We start from the raw sequence: 15,361 nt of genomic DNA, 5'->3' as shown, positions 1-15,361 counted from the left end.
TCATTCCCTCAATCTTAAATGTAGTAACCAATGAGATGATGCTTAAGCCAAGGTCTGAATGGACCGAGGCTAAAACTAAGAGAATCCAAACAAATTTTAAGGCTATCAATACATTGCATTGTGCCTTGACTGCCACCGAATTCAACAAAGTATCAAGCTGTACAACAATTAAACAAGTGTTGGATAAGCTTAGGATTATCCATAAAGGGACTTCTAAAGTCAAAGAGTCCAAAATAGCCCTCTTGACCCATAATTATGAAATGTTTAAGATGGAGCCTGATGAAGATATCACCAGCATGTTAGATAGATTCACAAGCATCATAAACAAACTTAGTTAGCTAGGAAAACCAATACTCGAGCATGAGATTGTTAAAAGACTTCTTAGAAGCCTACCAAAAAATTGAAAGCCTAGAGTGGTTGCAATTCGAGAAGCCAAGGACCTAGATGTTATTACTTTAGATGATATTTGTGGTTCTCTCCTTACTCATGAGCTAGAACTCAAGGAAGAGGAAAAAAAAGATAAAAGGGAAGCAAAAGAAAAGAAAAAGAGCATTGCATTAAAAGCCAGCATTCTTGAAGAAGAGCTGGAAGAGCTATCCTATGATGATGATGAAGAGTTGGCACTGGTTGCAAGGAAATTCAGAAAGTTTGTGGCCAAAAGAAACCAGATATTGGCTAGAAAAGGGTTTAGAAAAGATAAAGGTTCTTCATGGAGAACTAGAAAGAAAAATGACTCCAACGAAAATGATGAGCTAACCTGCTTCGAATGCAAGAAGCTTGGACATTTCAAGTCTGAATGCCCATTGCTGAAAGATGAGACTCTAAAGAAAAACAAGAAATCAACGAAGGCAATGGTAGCAGCTGCATGGTCAGACAATGACACATCAAGTTCTAAAAGTGAGGAAGAAAAAGCTGAGGAAAGAGTAAACCTGTGTTTGATGGCACTGGATAATGAATCTGAGGTATCCTCATCCTCTTATGATATTTCTGTTGATGATTTACAAGATGAGTATGAGTGCCTTTATGATGAATTTGAAAAACTCTTTTCAAAATACAAGATTTTAAGAAATAGACTGCAGCTCTTGAAAATGATTTGGAAAAGATAAGAGAAGAGTTCAATTTTGTTTTTGAGCAAAGAAATTTTCTGCAAGTTGAGTTAGAAGATTCAAAACATATTTTGAAGTTTTAAAATTAGAGCTGGACAATAAATTTGAAGCTTTGCAAAAAAACACTTGATGAAAACACAGCTCTTAAAAGTTTGAAAAATGAAACTTCAAAATAAAATGTCTACTACAAGAAAAATTCTGCTAATGCATTATCTAGATGCTATATTTGTAATAAAATTGGTCTTTTATCATATGATTGTTTTAAGAAAAGATGCACGTAGAAAATAAGAAAAATATGGGTTCCAAAAGGATCCTATATTGCAATTAACAATCAAGGACCCATCAAGGTATGGGTACCTATAAAGAAAAACTGAAAATTTGTCTTATAGGTTAAGCTGCTCTCAAAATTTACATGTTCAAGAGCTCAACTCAAGAAGAAGCAACCTTGGTATATGGACAGTGGCTGATCAAGGCACATGGCAGGAAATGAAATACTATTTGCACAGCTAGACAAGAAAAAGGGAGGAACCATATCCTTTGGTGATGATTCAAAAGGTAGAATTCATGGCATAGGAACGGTTAGTAAGAACTCTCAAACTCAAATTAGTCAAGTGTTGTTGGTTAAGGGTTTGAAACATAATTTATTAAGTATTAGTCAATTTAGTGATAAAGGATTTAAGGTATGTTTTGGCTCAACCAAATGTGAAGTGATAAACATAAGCACTAATAAAATTTCATTTGTAGGAAGAAAATTAAAGAATATGTAGTATTTCTTTGGGATCTTGAAATGGATTATGAAATATGTCTTGTGGCAAATGCTGAAAATGATAGTTGGTTATGGCATAGGAGCTTAGCACATGTAAGCATGCATACCATGTCAAAGTTGATTAGAAAAAATTTAGTTGTTGGATTGCGAGATCTTTAGTTTGAAAATGATAAGATATGTGATGCTTGTCAACTAGGAAAAAAAGTTAGAACATCTTTTAAGACCAAGAAAGTTGTCTTCACATCTAGACCTCTTGAATTGCTGCACATTGATCTATTTGGTCCAATAAGTACAACTAGTCTAGGAGGAAAATCTTATGGCTTTGTAATAGTTGATGACTACTCTAGGTACACTTGGGTATATTTTCTTGCTCATAAAAATGATGCTCTACTAGCATTCATAAGTCATTATAGGAAGGTTAAAAAAAAAACTAGCTATAGTTAGTATTATGAGTGATCAAGGAGGTGAGTTTGAAGGAGATGAATTTGAGAATTTTTGTAATGAAAAGGGGCTGGATCTTAATTTTTCTGCACCTAGAACATCCCAGCAAAATGGAGTTGTAGAGAAGAAAAACCTAACCTTAAAAGAAATGGCTCGAACTATGCTATGTGAGAATAATCTACCTAAAAACTTTTGGGTAGAAGTTGTTAATATAGCAGCTTATATCCTTAATAGAGTGTCTGTAAGAGCCATGATATCAAAGATGCCATACGAACTGTACAAAGGTAGAAAACCAAATATCTCTCACCTTAGGAGCTTTGGCTATAAGTGTTTTGTATTGAACAATGGTAAACAGCCTTTAGGAAAGTTTGATGCAAAAAGTGATGAAGCTATATTTTTAGGATATGCATTAAACTCAAAAGCCTATAGAGTCTTCAACAAAAGATCCTTAACGGTTGAAGAATCCATCCATGTAGTTTTTGAAGAATCCAATACCTTGCAAAAGGAAATTTCAGATGATGAACATGATACGGATGATCTTGAAAAACAAATGGAAGAAATGAGTTTAGATGATAAGAAAATAGTGAAGAAAATTCGCTAGGAAGAGAAACAGAACCTCCACCCATAGAAACCCTGCAAAGAACGAAAAATCAGCATAATGACCTTCCAAGGAGTTGGAGATATGCAAAAGACCACCCACAAGAACTAATCAAAGCTGATATTTCACAAGGTGTTAAAACTAAGAGAGTAACAAGAGAGACTTGTGAGTTTTCAGCTTTCATATCTCAAATTGAGCCTAAAACATTTGAGGAAGTAGAAAAAGAGGAAAGTTAGATATTGGCCATGCAAGAGGAACTTGATCAATTTAAAAGAAGCCATATATGGTCATTAGTCTTAAGGCCTATAAACCACCTTATTGTTGGAACAAAATGGGTCTTTAGAAATAAAGTAGATGAGCAAGGGAATATAGTTAGAAATAAACCTAGGTTGGTAGCCCAAGGATATAACCAAGAGGAAAGAATAGACTATGATGAAACCTTTGCATAGGTTGCTAGGATAGAAGCTATAAGATTACTGCTTGCATTTGCTTGCTTTATAAACTTTAAATTATTTCAAATGGATGTGAAGAGTGCATTTTTAAATGGTTTCATCCAAGAAAAAGTTTATGTTGAGCAACCCCTCGGTTTTGAGGACTTTGATAAACCAAATCATGTTTTCAAACTTCATAAAGCCTTGTATGGATTGGAACAAGCTCCTTAAGCTTGGTATGAGAGGCTTTCAAATTTCTAGTTGAAAAAGGTTATGTTAGAGGTAGTATCGACACAATATTCTTTATCAAAAGATACTCAAGTGATTTAATTGTTGTTCAAATTTATGTGGATGACATTGTATTTGGTGCAACTAATGAGGCTTTATGCAAGAACTTTGCTAAAGAAATGCAGGGTGAATTTGAGATGAGCATGATGGGTGAGCTGAAGTACTTTCTTGGACTTCAAATCAAACAAAGTGAGAAAGGAATCTTCATCAACCAAGAAAGATACACTCAAGTGATGCTTAAAAGGTTTGATATGCTAAAACTAAAATCAATTTGTACACCAATGAGTCCATCCACCAGACTTGATTTAGATGAAAAAGGAAAAGATGTTGATCAAAAGCTCTATAGAGGTATGATCAGATCACTTTTTTATTTAATAGCCAACAGGCTTTATATACAATTTAGTGTGTGTTTATGTGCTTGTTTTGAATCTTAACTCAAAGAATCACACATGACTGTTGTTAAAAGAATTTTTAGATACCTCATAGACACATAAACTTTAGGTATATGGTACCCTAGAGAATCATCTTTTAGCTTAGTTAGATATTCAGATGTTGATTTTGCTGGCAGCAAAACAGATAGAAAGAGCACTAGTGGAACCTGTCAGTTTATAGGTAGTATGTTTGTGTCATGGTCAAGCAAAAAATAGAATTCAATAGCTTTGTCTATAGTTGAAGCAGAATATGTATCTCTAAGCAGCTGTTGTGCTCGAATCTTGTGGATTAAACAACAACTAAAAGATTATGGAATGTCAATGAATAACATACCAATATATTGTGACAATACAAGTGCAATCAACATTTCAAAAAATCCTGTGCAGTATTCTAGGACTAAGCATATTGAGATAAGGCACCACTTTGTTAGAGATCAGGTAGTCAAAGGTGACATTAAAATTGGGTTTGTAAATACTTTACATCAATTAGCTGACATCTTCACAAAACCCTTAAATGAGGATAGATTTTGTGAGATTAGAAGAAATTTAGGAATGGTTAATATGCAGGAGCTTTAGGAAAAATTCTAAAATTTTCTCAAAGGACAGTAGGCACTTAGTCAACTAAGAGCATTCTGTCTCTTTAAATAATAGAACTTAGTTAGTTAGAAGATAAAAAGAATAAAATAGTGAACAGGAGCAGTATACCGGGTGAAAAGAATGGGTAGAAAATACTGTCTTGATGAAAAACAAAATAGGAGGCAAAGTTTGAATTTTAAACAGGAGAAAAACTGATAGTATTTAAGGGAGAGATAGACAGTTTTTGGGAAAATCAAACTATCCATTAACTCATTTCCCTTACATTTTCTCTCCTCTGAAATCGACCCACTCAAACCTAAAACCCTCTCCACTTTGATTCTCAAAACTCTCAATCAAAATTCTCTCAAATCCAAAATGGTAAAAATCTCTTTGACCAAAGAAATTGCTGAGAATAAGAAAGGAAAATGGCCACTAGAAGAAGGCATGCAAGCAAAAATACAGAAAAAAAAATAAAAAATTGGGTCTGCATCGAAAAGTGAAAAATCTAAAAAATCATAGAAGGAAAAGGAACAGAAAATAGAGAAGAAGAAAGAAAAGGGACAATCATCTAAGAAAGGTAACTAAGTTTAAGAATAATGCACATGAAAATAGATACAAAAAATTAGAGAATGCCCCCATCACTTGTGGAAAATACATTGATTGGGATAGTTTCAATGAAACCTCAAAACTTCAGACAAGTTTATCTGATTATTTTGAGGAATTAAAACTAAAGCAGTATAGTACTTTTAAGAATCGATCCTACAGTACCTGTTTAGTTAAAGAGTTTTGTGCAAGTATTGCACTAGGAAATGAGGAACTTGAAGATTTTAATGATTATCTTAATAATGGTCTGAATGTGTTTTTAAATGGAAGGGAGTTTACTATAACTGCTGCTGATTTAGGGAGTTGACTTAAATTTGAATGTGAGGAAGGAGAATTTGAATTTCCTGAAAATTATGACCCATCTTCATTATGGGAAATAGTTACAGGGAGGAAAGAAAAATACTCCTCAAAAAGTAATGCTGGCCTAATTACCAATCCTTAAATTAGGATTTTGCATTACTTTATAGCAGCAAACATTCATGGTAGAAGTGGTAGTTTTAGCTACATTAGCCTTCAAGACTTATGGCTAATGGAGAATGCATTCAATGCTACTCCCCTAAATTTAGGTAGATTTATAGTTTAAAGAATGAGAAGAGCCTGTACAAGAGACAAAATAAATCTACCATATGGGAATATCATCACTTCTCTAGTGCAGAAGAAAAGAATTTGGACTAAAAGATATGAAATGGACCTAATGAAGAGTAGAGACCAAGCTATCAACTTAGGTAGTCTGCCAAAGATGGGTTACAAGTTAGATGGAGAAACTTTTGTTAAAACACCCAAGGTATCTACAATACCAGCACAGATAGAAACAACACCCTCACTATTTTCCAGTGAAATGAGTTTCAATCTGTTAATGAGAATGGATGGGAAGCTTATAGAGCAATCTGCAAAAATTATGAAAATGTAAGAAAAACTTATAGAGATTGAAAATATGATAAAGGAAAAAGGGAAATCTATTGCTGAGCCTGTAACTGAGGACACTTCAACAACTCCAAGCCCAACACCAACAAGGGAAGCTGCTGAAGGCCATGCCTTCCTAGCTGAGAGCTTTGGAGGCCCTGCCCCTCAAGATAAAGATGCTGAATAAATGATTAACCTTGAAGTTGAGCTTAAGAAGGGAGAAAGATCAGATAAGGGAACTAAAGTTCTTGGATCTCTTGATGGCACCTCTCCACCTATTCAAGATCCATAACCAGAACCTCTACCATCTCCTTCACATTCTGAAAAGGTTTCAATCATGGGTTTTTTTCATCAAATGGTTCATGAGGAGTAAGTTGAGAAATAAGCAGCTCAAGCAAGAACACAGCAAGCACATCTGCACCAGCACACACAACAGAGAAGTAGATTGGGAAAGAAAAAGAGAAAACTACTGCAGCTCCACAAACAAAACCAAAACCACTTGGTAAAGGTATCAAGAGAATGGCAACCAAGACCAAATTTCTTAAAAGGAGAAAATCCTTAAAAATTGATGGAAAGGCTAAACCAGCACCTGTCTCTTCTCCTCAAAAACCCCTAGAAGTTTTTGACAAATCCTCACTTGAACCTTTTCCACAAAAATCACGACCAGAACCCTCACCTGAACCTTTGAATGTTTTCTATGGTACTGATGAGTCCACTCCTTCAGCCTCTTCAAAAGATTGACCCCCCTTTGGATTTGATGATGCCAAAAAGGGGGAGAAGTGGAAAGCTAAGGGAAAGGGCAATTAAAAAAAAAATGTTAAGGTAGAGGTACCAGAAATCTAGGTGAAATTCAGGGTGTTGAATATGACTAGGTTGTCTTTGGTAGATGGTCTATGGTAGTTTGCTGAAAATTGGATACTGATCATTATGCTAAGACACTGTTTATTTATTTTTTTCTATTTAGTTATTTTGTTATACTATTGATGACTGATGCTGAAAGTATGTTGCGAACTTATTCTGTTAATGTACTGAAAACTTATGATATTCTGGTTGGATTGTGATTGAATGCAATGTTGATAAGCTAATGATTGAATATTTAAAGATGTTATTGAGTTTCTGCTGATGCTTTGGTGTTGACATTGAGATGATATGCTGATAATTAATTGTTGATATGATATTGTGAGTGAAATTTGGATGAAATAAATATGAATGCTGATATTTTGACTGGATGTTTTATGGCATTTAGCTTTGGAATGAATTAAGTCTGGAAACAATATGACAGGTAGGAAGTTGAAGTAGTAATAATGTTCTATCATCCTATCACTTCCTGCTTATTATTTCACAAGGCTGTGCAAATATATTCCGTCAAAAATTTAAACTCTCACATGGTATTTTCTATATGAGAAGAACAAAAACATGCTGAATTGAATAATGTCATTTTCTAAATGACAAGAATCAAAATTTGATGGAATAGACAAGTTAAAGAAGCACACACTGAGCATACACATAGAGGAAGAAATCCTCATCTTTATGCAGAACTGAAAAAGAATAAAAGGACATTGTGCTGTTAATCAAGGAATATTTTGTCATCATCAAAAAGGGAGAGATTGTTGGCTCTATTAGTTTTTTATGATAATAAAACATTCCCATTCATTTGTGTCTAATATTTCTACTTGAGTGTGCAGGATAAAATTTGCATGAAAATAATTAATCAATCATTCAAATGAACATATCAAAGAGCATAAGAATAAGGAAGCCACAATTGATCAACAAGATAGAAGCCCCTTAGTTGATTAATGAAGAGTTAGTCAGCTAAGATTTAAATCAGAAGTTGACGACCTGAAGAGTATTGAGAAACAGAACCAACGTAGCCGACCAAGAAATAAGTTAGTTGCCTAAGTGCACATTCCAAGAAATTGGGATCAGGAGATAGAGACGACGTAGTCGATTAAGATATCGGTTAGTCGACTAAGAGCATGTTGCTAGAAATTTTGAATTGTGCATTAGAAGACATATTAACAGCTAGAATTGCTACCAAACTGTTCCTAACGATCAAAAACTATTTAACTCACATCAGAGGTGATTTTTCAAGTATAAAAGAGGGTTCAATAGCTAGAAATGTATTGAAGGCTTCCAAGAACACAAAAAAAGTTGAAAAACCTGTAAATACTTACTGTTCATTTACTGCACACAACTCCTATCCTTGTAATTGTGATATGCACTTCACTTGTACCACTTAGATCAACCGTGTGATCATAGGTACACTTTCATTACTTCTTTCTTTGTATTCTTAGAGTGAGGAAGTCACTCTAAGGGATTGATTCAAGCTTGGATTGCTTGATTGGTTATAGGTTCTAACTTAGCCTTGAAAAGTTAGGTGTTGGGTTTTAATTGATCTCGAGAAAAACTATTGTGAAAGTTTTTGGCTGAGCTTGGTAAAAGCCATTGTAAAGCTTGGTGAAAGCTTGTGAATTTCACCTTTTATAGTGGATTGATTTAAAAAATCCTTGCTTGAATAATCAAGATAGTGGATATAGGTCTTGGACCGAACCACTCTAAATTACTGTGCATTGTCTACTTTGTTTTCATTTTCATTGCTTTTCAAATTAGTTCCTTGTGAGACCTTGACCTTTATATACTCGTAAAGGGAAGTATACGCGATATCCCTAATTAGGGGTAATTTTGTCATTTCCTTAGTAAGCCCATAAAAGTAAGATTTTTAAACAATATTATGGCCTAAGTAGGCCTAAGGCATAAATGGATGGTGAAATTAGGGGAAAAATGACAAGGAAACAAAAATTTTGGTGATTTTCACAATAGGGGCAAAATGGTCATTTTTCACCTCGGGTTAGAATTTTAAGTTTTCATGAACCCGAGCACGTCTAGACCATTATGGACCTTGTCCCAGTGTCAAAAGAGTAAAAAGATTGCATAAAAGATTAGAGAAGAATAAGCTAATTTGTGGAGGGGTAATTTGGTAATTTCAAGGGAATTAATAAGATTGGCTATAAATATCTTTCTTCCAGCAACTTCTTCTCCCATTTTCTAGCAGCTTGTCTTCTTCTTCTTCTTCCATCTCACATTGCTTCCAACCTCCATGGAAGCTTGATATGGAGCTTGCATAATTTTCTCTCTCTAGCTCTAATTTTCATACCTTTGAGCCCTTTTGACTAGAACCCTTGTATTCTTTCACTCTCTCACTTCAAAACCCTTGATAAATCTTATTTCCATACTTTCTCTCATTAGTTGGGCATTCTAGAGAGATAAAAAGAGAATTACCCTATTGATTTGGAAGCTATTAGAAGATAATTCGACTACAAATGAGCCCTAGGGTAAGTGATGAACTAAGCTTGATTTATAGTTGTGAATAATGGCTAGTAATTGGGATTATGAGCTATTTTATTGTTGAGTATGTTCATTCATTTTATAGTGATTAAGATAGTGAACATAGATAGCCCTGTAAAGTGACAATTGAAAGCTAGTTAAGAGATAGCTTTTAGGGTTTATAGTATGTGAATTAACATAATGGTGATGTTAATGTGATGGTAGGTTCCAAGGAAGCCCTATCATCCCATTTGGACAATTAGGGGAAATTAGAGCCAATGAAAGGCTCAACAATATACCGATGAGTGGACTTGCATTTCAAACTTGTTTTGGGGAATGTGAATGATTTTATCTAACTTGACTTTGAAGATATGCATATTATCATATTTTGATAACACATAACCCATTGTATAGCACATTTTCGCAATATAAAATCACTTCACCAAAAGCTTGCTCCAAAGGTACATTTTCAAAGTTGGGTGCTTCTTTGTATGTTGATGTGGACCCGGTTATGTGCGAGTAGGAGTGCACATTAACCATTGCTGACCCGACTATGTGCGAGTGGGAGTGCGCATAAGCCGTTGCATATGAGATGATGATGATGGGAGGGTGTATATGATGATTGATATCTATATATATATATATATATATATATATATATATACATATATGGTATATGGTTGTAAATGCAAAAATGTGAGCATTTGATTTGTTGAAATTTGAGAGTTTGCATGTGTTACATGTTGCTTTTGTTATTTAGCAGGATGGCTTTGTTTTAAGGGAAAAGGAAACCTTTTTCTTGATGTTCTGATTCTCGCTGCAGTGAGATTCATTCTCACTGCAGCGAGAAACTCTCAAGTTTTGAAAAGGTAAGCTGGCCGAAAACTCGCTGCAACGAGAATCCATTTTCGCTGCAGCGAGGAAGGTACAGTAGCTTCTCGCTGCAGCGAGAAACTTTCTGTTTTATGACCAAAATCTCGCTGCAGCGAAAAACTTTCTGTTTTTCACCTCATTTTGATCAATTGTTGCCCTATTTTCCACTTCTTTGCTACCATATTTGAGCATGGATTTCCAACATTAAGGAATAAATGAATTAAGCTTAATATGAGGAGGTTTGGTGAGAAACCCTCGGCCAGTCAAGAAACCCTTGGTTAGTTGATAATTGAAATCAAGTGTCGCTACAGCAAAAATTCATTCTCGCTGCAGCATAGCTGCAGCGAGAATGTCTTTCCACTGCAGCGAGGACCCGTCGTCTATTTGACTTGATTCGCATGAACGCTATTAAAGTTTTCACTCTCCAAATCCTTTGCTGAATATAAACCTTTTCATAAAGTTATTTTCTCATGTGGGGTTTACATGAGGGGTTTAATAAGATCAAAAACAAATTACATTGTTTTGAAAAAGAATGCATCATGATTTCGTTAAACATTCCTTATGCTATGCTTGTTCCCTTTCTTGTTCACTCACTAGGTTTATACTCACCGTTTTCAACTTCATGTTTTTAGATCACGAGGCAGCCGGTAACTAGGATGAGGTGTCCTTGTAGACTTGTATCCGTATTTTAGTAGGTGTCTCAGTATTTAGTAGCTATACATTCGTCCGAGTTACTCCGTTGGAAGTCGAGTATTCTTTTGTTGTGTATAGACAAACCTAATGTAATTATTAAGATACATGTTGTAGATACTATATATGCACTTGTTCGATATGCTAGTATGAGGTGGCAATGTTTAATAATATTTTGATTCTAAGTTATGAAATATGACTTAGCAGTTTATGATAGAATGATGAATACGTCAGATTAATAGGATTGCTTAGGCTTAGTGGACTACGTCCATTGGGCCCATGCGCCGGTCATGGTTCAAAATTTGGGTCGTGACATTCCTCATCTTACCAAGAACCAAAAAGTGCTATTCACCCACTCTAGCACATTTATTTGGGACCAACAGAATCTGCTTCAAATTGTTGTGGCTTGTTCTTATACATATATGACACCGTTATTACTACTAATGTACAGTTTCCATATGTTCAATATCTTATGAATTTTATTTAATCTTTTATTTATGTGAGAATTGGATGACATATAAAGTTTTCATTAACTATTAAGTGTCTATTTCTGCTTGGCCTTCCCTTAAAAATGCTCTAGCTTTGCCTTTGTAGATAAGTATATGAAACAAGAAGATAAGTGGACTAGTTGGATAGTGCATGGCTACTACAATAGAGAATGGTAATCACTATGGCATGTTATGGGGAATGAAAACCTTAATCGAATGGCCATGGGCAAAAGAGAACAAATATAAACCCAAGGGAAAAAAAATTAAGGATAAAAAGAAACGTATGCCCAAGTTGTAGTAAGGAAATGGGAACATTTAAACAACTAAAAAAGTGAAGGAAGGGAGGAGAGATATGAAAGAAAGGTTTGTATAGGTGTCATAAAGGATGAAAGTCTACACGAGCTCAGGATGAGTGTTTGTTGATTAAACCACGCAAGTGTACATATCGTTAACAAGTAATATAATGAAAGTAAAGTTCGTTCCCACAAAGAATTGTACTTAATCTACTACTATTCTTGCCAAGTACTAAAATTGACACAACCTAATCTTATTCAAACAACCAAAGTGAAAGATAATGAATATTAAAATAAAAACTAAAATTAAACTAAAACTAAAAGCAAGAACTACAACAAAAATAACTAGAATTGATTAAGCAAATTTCTAGAACCACAATATCTCCTCAATGTTTCATATGAATCTTTTCCATTCCTTCTTTACTTACTTGAAAGGCCTAAGTTGTTAACCTAGAGTTCTAATTTATTTTTAAGTCTCTTTTAATTCTCTTATAAAAATGTTTTCCTTCACCAATTAACTATATTCCTATGCAAATTGAAATCAAGAAATAGTCATTATGCTTAAACTCTAATTTGTAAGTGCATTCTTACTTTACACGTGAATCAAATCAATCATCTCATACAATTGATGTTGAACATATGCTATTTCATCCATGTCTTACTCTAAAGTCCCTCTTCCAATTCCGTTTAAGTTTTTAATTCAATCTAATTGGTGGCCTAACAATCAGACGCATTAAGAATAAGATTGAAATAAACAACTCAAACACTATCAATCATAAGCCATAAAGAATTTTAAAAATTCAAACTACGCAGTGGGTTCAATCTTGATTCTAGATTAAAAACTTAGTTCAAGTTAATTCTTAAAAGCATCATCCAAAAAAGAAATTTAACCATCAAAACTAAACAAGAAAGAATACAACTAACAAAAAAAGAAAGAACTCTAATGCTTATCAAATCTTCCGATCTGCAATCATCCTTGCTTTCTTCACTTTCATGCTAGCTTCAGTGCCTTTTTTTTTTTCTCTAAAAACCTTCTTAATTGTTGCCTTTTCGTCCTCTTAAATTGCCCATTTTTCCATGCTTCTAAATGAGATATTAAATAGGGCATGTGTTCTTGTCAAAATAGAAGTTTGATGGCACTAGAACACTTTTTTCTTTACAAATGCTGCTGTTTATTTTTGTTTAGAATTCCTCTGCGAATGTCACAACACCAGGCACTTGGTCACCATGGTGTAGAAGCTTTTTCAAGTCTAATGCATCTTTGTGGATTAAAGTGCTGCGGTACTACCTTGGTGAAGGCCGCGGTGCCCAAAGCTCTACTTTGTTCACCTTATTCTGCTACACTACTATGACTTTCAAATGATTTTTGACTCCCTTCCAAGTTGAATAGGGAAAAATGGTAAACATAAAAGTTGTAGCTCTACCTTCTTTTAACTTTTCAATGGTTCAAGAATCACATCAATTGGACTTTTTTAATGAAAGATATACTTGAAAAACTGAAACATGTGCAGTTGAAGTCTACACCTAAAATGTATCTTTTTCACAAAATTGGCCTTTTTCTTTTCAAAGCACACCTACAAAAAATAAACTAAGTTAAATAATAACTAAACATAATATAAAACATCATTAAAGAAGTTAACAACATTAAAGCCAATATAATTAAATTAAATTAAATCTTAAGAACTTAGACAAAATTATCAAAAATCGTGACCAAATAACTCTATAAAATAAAGTTATTAATAAGCCTCATCACCATGACAAAATACCAAATGAAGGTGGTGGAGATGCAAAAATACCTTGAAGGGGTGTGACATGGCAAATAAAGGTCAGAAGTTTGGCACCAAGAAACTTTTCAATAACCTCTTTTGATGAAGACCACAAGGAAACTAATATAGATAGAAGGGTGCAACTGAAAAAATGTGTTTTGACAATAGAGGAGTGGATTGAAACATATATGACGTTGGTGCAGTATAAATGGGTGGTAGTAAAGGGCATCTTAATTCATGCTTAGAGTTATGGTACTTTCAAAAATTTAGCAAAGTGTTGGAGAGAATTATTAAAAGTTGAGGAGAAAACACTAGAATGTAGCGGGTTTGATGTACATAGCATGTTAATCTCAGCAAAAAAAGAAGACAAAATTGAAAAGTTCGTAAATTTAAAGGTGGCAAGAAATAAGTACAAGATAGGAGTGGTGGAGATTGAGAAAACAGGGGACTTCAACCAAGAAATGGATAAAGAGAAGGAGAAAGAAAGAAGAAAAAAAGGATGGGAAAATATAGGTGAAGAAATGGAAAAGTATGAGAGCTAGGGGTGGCAGTGATAAAGGCTGACAAAAAAGGAAGCAGTGTAAGAGGAAAGGAGGAAGATGATGACATGGTGAGTCTTGATGACATGGCATAAAAAGATGAGGTGGTAATGGTTAATTGGAGAGAAAAAACAAGTTAGACAGAATAAGAAAGGAAGGAAACAAAACAATATTCGAATTTCAAATCCATGTTCAAAGGTAACATAGGGTACAAGACTATGGAATAGAAGGCAAAAGGGGAAGAAAAGTGGGCAAAGGTCTTGTTAAAAGAATGTAATGGCAGTTTACAAGGAGAAGAATTGTTATCCAATTACAAGATGCCACATGTCTGAAATTAGTGCATTGAAGAAAACTTTTCAAAGATAAATCATGTGCTGCTTATTGGCTCTCTTAGTTTTTGATGATAATAAAACATTCCCATTTATTTGTGTCTAATTTTTCTACTTAAGTGTGCAAGACAAGAATTGTATGCCAATGATAAATAAATTATTCCAAGGGACATATAAAAAATTATATGTATAAAAAGCCACAATTGATCAACAAAACAGAAGCTCTTTAGTTGAATAATAAAAGGTTAGTCAGCTAAAATTCAAATCTAAAGTTGGAGGACTTAAGAGTATTCAGAAACAGAAAAGACTTAGTCGACCAAGAAATGGGTCAGTCGACTAAGAGTCTCCTAAAAAAAATCTGGACTTCAAGACAGAACCAACTTAATCGACCAAGAAGTAAATTAGTCGACTAAGAGCCTACTGCCAGAAATCTGGACTTCAAGATAGAAACAACTTAATCGACTAAGAAGGAAGTTAGTCGGCTAAGTGCTCACTGCCAAAAGCTAGGATCAGAAAACAGAAACGACTTAGTTGACTAAGAGCACAATTAGTCAACTAAGATCATTTTGTCAAAAAATTTGAATTAAGCACCAAAAGACAGATTAACGGCCAGAATTGCCACCAAATTGTTTCCAACAGTCAAAAACTGCCTAACACCTATCAAAGCTAATTTTCCAAGTATTTAAGAGGCTTCCAATGACTAGAAAAGCAATTAAGGCTTCCAAGTCCAAAAAGTGCTCAAAAATTGTAAAAACCTTCAACACTCTTACTACACTTCACTCCTATCTTTGTATTTGAGATAAACACTTCACTTTGTACCACTTAGATCAAGTAAGTGATCATAGGTACACGTTTATTTCTCTATTCCTTGTATACTTAGAGTGTGCTAGACGCTCTAAAGGATTTATTGAAGCTT

Source organism: Theobroma cacao, chromosome 7, assembly GCF_053813885.1.
Source record: "Theobroma cacao isolate CCN51 chromosome 7, ASM5381388v1, whole genome shotgun sequence".
NCBI lineage: Eukaryota > Viridiplantae > Streptophyta > Magnoliopsida > Malvales > Malvaceae > Theobroma > Theobroma cacao.
This window is presented reverse-complemented; position numbering follows the sequence as displayed.